This window comes from Paroedura picta, chromosome 6 (assembly GCF_049243985.1).
Source record: "Paroedura picta isolate Pp20150507F chromosome 6, Ppicta_v3.0, whole genome shotgun sequence".
NCBI classification, from domain to species: domain Eukaryota; kingdom Metazoa; phylum Chordata; class Lepidosauria; order Squamata; family Gekkonidae; genus Paroedura; species Paroedura picta.
This window is the reverse complement of record NC_135374.1, coordinates 18,699,041-18,706,563: the sequence shown is the minus strand read 5'-3', so window position 1 is coordinate 18,706,563 and position 7,523 is coordinate 18,699,041. Positions and strand designations below refer to the sequence as shown.

General features: G+C 47.1%; 1 pseudogene; it reads right to left on the bottom strand.

Annotated features, from left to right (window-relative positions):
- Positions 1-375: 375 nt before the first annotated feature.
- LOC143840626 (vitelline membrane outer layer protein 1-like) lies at positions 376-6,099 on the bottom strand (annotated as a pseudogene).
- Between the last annotated feature and the right edge of the window lie 1,424 nt (positions 6,100-7,523).

Sequence of the window (7,523 nt, the reverse complement as noted above, 5' to 3'; positions counted from 1 at the left end):
GCCTACGTCACCTTTCTTTCTTTCTTTCTTTCTTTCTTTCTTTCTTTCTTTCTTTCTTTCTTTCTTTCTTTCTTTCTTTCTTTCTTTCTTTCTTTCTTTCTTTCCTACCCTACCCTACCCTACCCTACCCTACCCTACCCTACCCTACCCTACCCTACCCTACCCTACCCTACCCTACCTGTCCTCGTTTTCTCCTTTCCTTGTCTTTCTAGTGCCACCTCAGCAACCCAGGGGGGGTCACAACATTAGGAAGGTTGAGAACTACTGTGTTAATTGATTGTGCAAAAGCAATTCAAATAGAAGACTGAGTGACGTGTATAGTGAGAAATGAAAACAGGTACACTAAAGCCCCACAAATAAAGGAGCAGCCAAAATTTATTCACAACAGAAAAACTTGACATCATTGAGTTCAGTACGATCCAGCTTATGCAGACCTTTGGGGTACTCCACCTTTGTTTGAATCCCACACATTTCATTTTTAAGGCAGGGCTTACTCCATTCCCCATATTTGCCCCACGCTGGTCCATTTCCTTCCAGTACAGATTTGTCTGGACATTCAAACTTGATGTTGTTAACTGCTGTATCATCGTTTAGTCGTCCTTGGGGTTCTGTCACTCTTAGTGCGAATTTGTCCAGGTTGCCAAACCGGCAGAAGATTGGCTTAGACCAGGTACCACCGCTTTTGGAACAGGAAAGAACATTTTGTGGAAGGTGAAGACCATCATTGTGGCTTTATTTCACTGCTCCTTTTTGTAGGAGTCATCTACGGGTCATGTTCAATATGCACACATTGAGAACATGAACACTTGTGGGATATATGCCTGCCACAGAAAGCATTTCACTCCACATTGGCAAAACTGTCATTTGCTTATTTCTGGAAATCAGGTTGCTTTTGGAGGCACAGAAAAGGAGGTTATGGAGGAGGTTATGTAATCTTGCTCAGTTTTGGCTCACTTCTACTAAATGGCTAATCACAAAAGCAGTGCGCTTGGCCTTGGTGAAATACGTTACAGTTGGACAGCTGGGCCCAGACAGCCCTATCAACGTTCTGCAGGGCCTGCAGAATGACACTATTCCACCAGGCATATGGTTGGGGCTGGGGGGCAAGTAAATAAAATTAAGTGGACCTCCCCCTCTCCTACTTTGCAGTTTCCCCCCTTTATAATTTTAGCATTTATGTACTGTTAATAACTATGTTGTGCTTTGCCCCAAGCCTGACTTTAGAGAGGGCTGGATTAGAAATCAAATAAGCAACAACAACACTGATCCGAAAGTCCACTAATTTAACAACATAAGTCCTGAAAAAAGTCCTTGTCCCCCCTCATGTACTGTCTGCTTCCAAATTACTCTCCTCTCCTCTGTCCAGGCAGTTCTTTATGCTGGGTGACCTTGGGCTCGCCCCTGCACTGATAAAGCTCTTCTGACTGAGCAGTAATATCAGGACTCTCTCAGCCTCACCTCCCGTACAGAATGTCTGTTGTGGGGAAAGGAAAGGGAAGGTGATTGTAAGCCTCTTTGAGTCTCCTTCTGGTAGAGAAAAGCAGCATATAAGACCCAACTCTTCTTCAGTAATATCAGGGCTCTCTCAGCCTCACCTATCTCACAGGTTGTCTGTTGTGGGGAAAGGAAAGAGAAGGTGATTGTAAGCCTCTTTGAGTCTCCTTCTGGTACAGAAATGTGGCATATAAGAACCAACTCTTCTTCTTCTAAATAAATTCAACAACACCACATGATGGACAGGTGTGGGTCACAGGTGTTATGATATCACTTCCTGGGGCAGCCTGGAAGCTATGAAGGTAGCTCAAGGGATGAATATAAACTCTCTGGAAACCATAAGAATTTCTACTACTTCATAGAGCTACAGAGGTCATCTGCAGGTTGTCCCTGGAAGTGACACGATCATGTTTGTAATGCAGGTGATTTTAAAATATTTCCCCTGAAACCCTTTGGAGTGAAAGCGGTCAACAAGAGCTCAGTGCAGGTTTCTCAGGTGTCCCCACTCTGTGGACATTGAATGAACATACAGACTGGGTTTATTTAGAATGCTCTGCTCCAGTCTATAGACTGGACCTAAACAGTGATCCATGCTTCTGTTGCCATCTTGGAGCACTTAGAGGGAAAGAATAGTTGGGAGATGAAGACTGAGAAGACTGATCCATGGAATCAATTTTGTATGAGTACCTGAAAGTTAAGTCATAGAATCAGTAAACTCGAGGGCCATTTCCGCACATGCAAAATGGTCCTGGACCACCTCCGCATGTTGGCAGCATATTCAGCCACCTCCACATCCTAAGGCTGTCTAGTAGTTGGCTTGCAATTTCACCATTTTTAAATTGTGATGCGCTAAATCAGGAAAGTAGATTTACCACCCTAAAAGGCACGAGCCACCCGTGAGAAACTAGTGATCAACCAGGAAAAAGACCATATGGAGGGGGAAATGCGCGATAGCCACTTGAGCACTGTCTCACCCTCACACCCGCTCTCTCCTCTCCATTTCCTGCCAGGCAGGTTTTGTTTTTTTGTTCTTTTTAAATTGAAACCTATGCGTAGTAAGGCATATATGTTGCCATGCAAGATATAACACAAACACACACAAAACAACATGGCAAAGGAGGAAGATTTTCACCCCTGCAGTAGTTCACCCACCATCTGTAATGTTCTCTCCAGTGGTCCTAAGCTGCCAACCTGCCCAACCTTCTGACCCTCTTCTCTCCCCCCTCCCTACTTGTCTACTCACCTGTACTCAGCCCATCCTTTCCCCAATCACCTTGGTCTCCAGCCATATCCCTCCCCGAGCACTTCTTACAACACATTGCTGCTGGGTCTTTTGAATATGGCCTCACTGCAGCTGGCAGTGGTCTGGGTGGTGGGGGCGGCAGTGGTGTGGTGGTGGCACTGTGGCATGGTAGCGGCAGTTCCATAAGAAGTGTTTGGAGTGGAATAGGGCCTCACTACCACCGGCATTGGTGCGGCGGTGGCACGGTAATGCCACCACCGCGTAAGAAGTGCTCAGGGAGAGATAGGGAGAGCAGGAATCCAAGGCGAGTGGGGGAAGGAAGGCCTGAGTGGCAGGACGGCAATCCAGCAGGGTGTGGGGAAGAAGAGGAGCAGAAGGGACGGGAGTATAACACACAAGAGGAGGAAGGAAAGGAGGCACTTGTGCAGGGAGGTGGCAGCAGCTTGGGTGGTGGAGGTTACTTAGGACCACTAGAGAGGACCTTAATGGTGGTTGAACTAATGCATGGGTGGAAAACTGCTTTACCTTCTGTAGCAATGGGTATCCATAGCAACAAGTATGTATCGCCACACGTAGGTTTCAATTAAAAAATCTGCGCTAGACCCACATACCTCCGATTGGTTGCCTCCATTGATTGACAGGCTGTGGAGCTGTGGAGCAGTCAGTAAAAAAACTTGTTGCTCTTGTGTTTTTTCACCACTAGTGAGGAGGGGAAAAGGTGAGATGTGGCGGCAGAGTGTGAAAGGGAGAAATACCACAATTTACTATCCTGTAATTCATGAGGTTTGCCCCTCTATGTGGAAATGGCCTAGGAATCCTTTAGATCTCTATGGTTAAAAATATAGGTTTGGGGAGTTCCTAGGGCACTGCTGATGCTCAATTGGATATTATGGGGTTGGTCCTACCAATTTTGTTCCAGCTGCAGGGGAGTGGGGTGGGGTGGGGACTAGAGCACAACTACCTGGCAAACCTATTCCATGCTAGTGGGAGAGAACAGTAGTCATATGAGTGAAGGCAGGATAAGGTATGGGAAGAGGGAAATATGCTAATACTAGGACTAACATTTTTCGAAAAAATACTCACTTGCCCACTGAAGAGGTGATGAGTGTGCCATTTGAACAATGCCCACGTATGCCAATTACACCAGTTTCATCAAGAGAAACTCCAGACTTCTTTGGCAACTGAGAAAGTACATGGAAATCAGAGACAGAGAGAAGGATTTATTAGCTAGGGTAGTGACACAGAACCTCCATGTCTACAGAAGTATGCCTGAAAAAAACCCCCAGATACTGGAGGGACATGAGGAGGCCTTTTCCTTCCCATCTCACTTGTGACCAACTTCTGTTGGAAAAGGTGATTTTGCCTGGGCCAGATGGATCTTGTAGTCAGATCCAGCTGGGGAATTCTTATCTCCAGTGGGGATGACAAATGCAGTTGCTGTGAGATACTTAATGAATTTAAGGAATGAATTTAAGGCAGTGGTCCCCAACCTGCGGGCCGCAGCCCGGCGCCGGGCCGCAAAGGCCATGGCGCCGGGCCGCAGCTCCCTCTCCCCGCCCCCCCGCAGTAAAAAAACTTCCCAGGCCGCAAGCTTGCGGCCCGGGAAGCTACTTACTGCGGGAGGGCGGGGAGAGGGAATCAGGGCCGGGCCGCGCCCGTGCAGGCCGCGCCCGCTCGGCCCGATCCGCGGGCGCGGCCCGCGGGTGCGGCCCGATCCATGGGTGCGGCTCGCAGGTGCGGCCCGATCCGCGGGTGCGGCCCGATCCGTGGGTGCGGCTCGCGGGTGCGGCCCGATCCTTGGTTGCGGCTCGCGGGTGCGGCCCGATCCGCGGGTGCGGCCCGATCCGCGGGTGCGGCCCGCGGGCGCGGCCGGGCGCGGCTTGCGGGCCCGGCCCGAAGCATGGGCGTGGCCCGCACGGGCGCGGTCCCTGCAGGCGCGACCCGATGCCCTGCCGGTCCCCAGCCTAATAAAGGTTGGGGACCACTGATTTAAGGCATTTAAACAAAACAAATGTCCTCTCAAAGGCCTTCCATGAAAAATGGATGTAATCCATCAGTCTTTGGAAATAGTTTAAACACAGACACCTGGAAATAGTTCAAACACAATCTATAATCATCTAAAAGTAGCTAGGAAGAACCCCAAACTAATGCCCATTGTATTTCAGAAAAATAATATTAATTACATCTTAACACCAGCTGGCCGCGTGTTCCCTTGCCGCGGCTCGCCGTTGCTCCCTTCCCGGCCGCCTGACAGAAAGCTTTGCAAATGTGGGGTTTGTAGGATCTTAGTGCCACAATCACCCTCCCCTTGATGGCAAAGACCAGCTCGATCTTGTCAGATCTCAGAAGCTAAGCTGGGTCTGTCTTGGAGGTTAATAAGATGGGAGACCACCTGCTATGCAGAACCAGGCTATAGTAAACCACCTCCATTTGTCTCTTGCCTTGAAAACCTTACAAAATTAGTTTACATCCCGTCAGTGGTATCACGTCAAAGCTCTGAAGATGGTATGACATGGGTCAGGACCTCTTCCAGAAGGACAAATATTCTCTTTCTTCATGTGTTCGTCTGTGCCCTTGCCTCTCACCTGTCCTTGAAGGAGACCATTGCAAGCCGAAGTTGTGTTGCCAAAAGTGAGACCTCTACCTTCCGTGTCTTTCAAGAAGACCCCTTTGATAAAGACTATTGTTGCACCACCCTCTCCAGCAGAAAACGAATGACAAGATGTCAACATTACCACACATACATTTGCCAATATGGAACAAGAACCTGGAGTGGGAGAAAAGAAGGATATCCTTCAAGACAGCCTCCCTATGTGAGACTGAATTTGGAGGAGAAGAAGAAACATTGGTTCTTATATGCGGTTTTTCTCTACCAGAAGGAGTCTCAATGCAGTTTATAGTCCCCTTCCCTTTCCTCTCACCAGAACAGACACCCTGTGATGTCGTTGAGGCTGAGAGAGCCCTGATATCACTGCTCGGTCAGAGCAGCTTTATCAGTGCTGTGGCGTGCCCAATGTCACCCAGCTGGCTGCATGTGGAGGAGGAGCGGGGAATCAAACCCAGCTCGGCAGATTAGAAGTTGGTACTCCTAACCATTGTAACCAAGCTGGCTAAAGAACAGAGAACAAGGAGAGAGAGAAAGCTGGATGGAGGATGAGGGGGAGAGTGGGGAGGGGGGAGGAGAGATTACCTTTAGTGAAAACCCTTCAATGTAGCCTTTAGGGCAGAATTCCTTTTCCCCCCCAGTCTCCCCATTTCCCTCTATTTGATACTGAAAGGGTGGAGACGACCTTGTGTGTTTCCACCTCCCATAGACAACAAGAGAATAGCAGAGAGAGTTCAATAGTAATGATGAGATGCATACTGAAGCCTCCGTGCAGCAGAGAGTTGGGTTAGATGGCAGCAGCCCCAGAGATCAGACACTTTATTTTATAGGGTCAGCTGGAATGCCTCATTAATCTACTGGCAAACATACATGGGCACATCCACTACAATGCCAATGTTCTGTAGCGCTGATAGGATCTTCACGTTACTAGCTGATCCCCTCACTACACAAAATTAAACTTTCAGTGTTCCTTGGTTGATTGGATGCCTACCCTGTGGTTGCCTACCCTGTGGCAAATAGGCCAGAGCACATATGCAGCCATGAGGAAAAGTATCTGTCATTCTCCCAACTAGGCCCTCCCACATAAATTAGGAAAACGGCGATCCTTTGGAGATGTCCAAGTTAACATAGAATCATAGACCCATAGAGTTGGTTGGGGCCATACAGGCAATCTACATGAAGTTATATATATATATTATTATATATATATATTATTATTATTTGAGAATGGGGCTGCCATAAAAGTAAGCAGGGATTCTTCTGAAAAGAACAAGCAAGATAATCCAAAAATCTGTAGTACAGGCAGTATAAGGTAGGAATAGAACTGGAAAGGGTTTTCTCATTTTTAAAAAAATAAACAAACATAAGGAGGTAGTGGGAGAGCTATGGATGCATTTTGTGGGAAAGAACTGCAGATTTTGTCTCTCCTTGTCTTGAGGCCAGAACTTAGATTCACTTTCTTAGCTGTTTCTATTTTTCTTATTATTATATTTAAATTTGTTGCCCGCCTCTCCCCAAAGGTTTGAGGCGGGTTACAGTGTTAGACTAAATCCCACTGGCATTGAGTGCCTTCTATTTGTGGCCTTCTTTAGCCAAGGGAGATCAAGGAAAATATAAGGGTGCATGAGAATTTATTTATATATTTAGAATTTATTTAGATTTTTATACCACCCTTCCATATGGCTCTGAGAGGTTTACATAAAACATTGTAGAACATTTACATAGAACATATAACAATATAACGGATAACCATCATGATATAACATTCCAACTAGAACAGCATTTCAACAAAACAATAACATTGACAAGCCCTAGGTTGGTTCGACCTCTCAGTCTGTGAAGGTTGCTGGGTATCTTCATAGAAACATAGAATCATAGAGTTGGAAGGGGCCATACAGGCCATCTAGTCCAACCCCCTACTCAATGCAGGATCAGACCTAAGCATCCTAAAGCATCCAAGAAAAGTGTGTATCCAACCTTTGTTTGAAGACTGCCAGTGAGGGGGAGCTCACCATCTCTTTAGGCAGCCTATTCCACTGCTGAACTACTCTTGACTGTGAAATTTTTTTTCCTGATATCAAGCCTATATTGTTGTACTTGTAGTTTAACCCCATTGCTGCGTGTCCTCTCCTCTGCACCCAACGGAAACAGCATCCTGCCCTCCTCTAAGTGACAACCTTT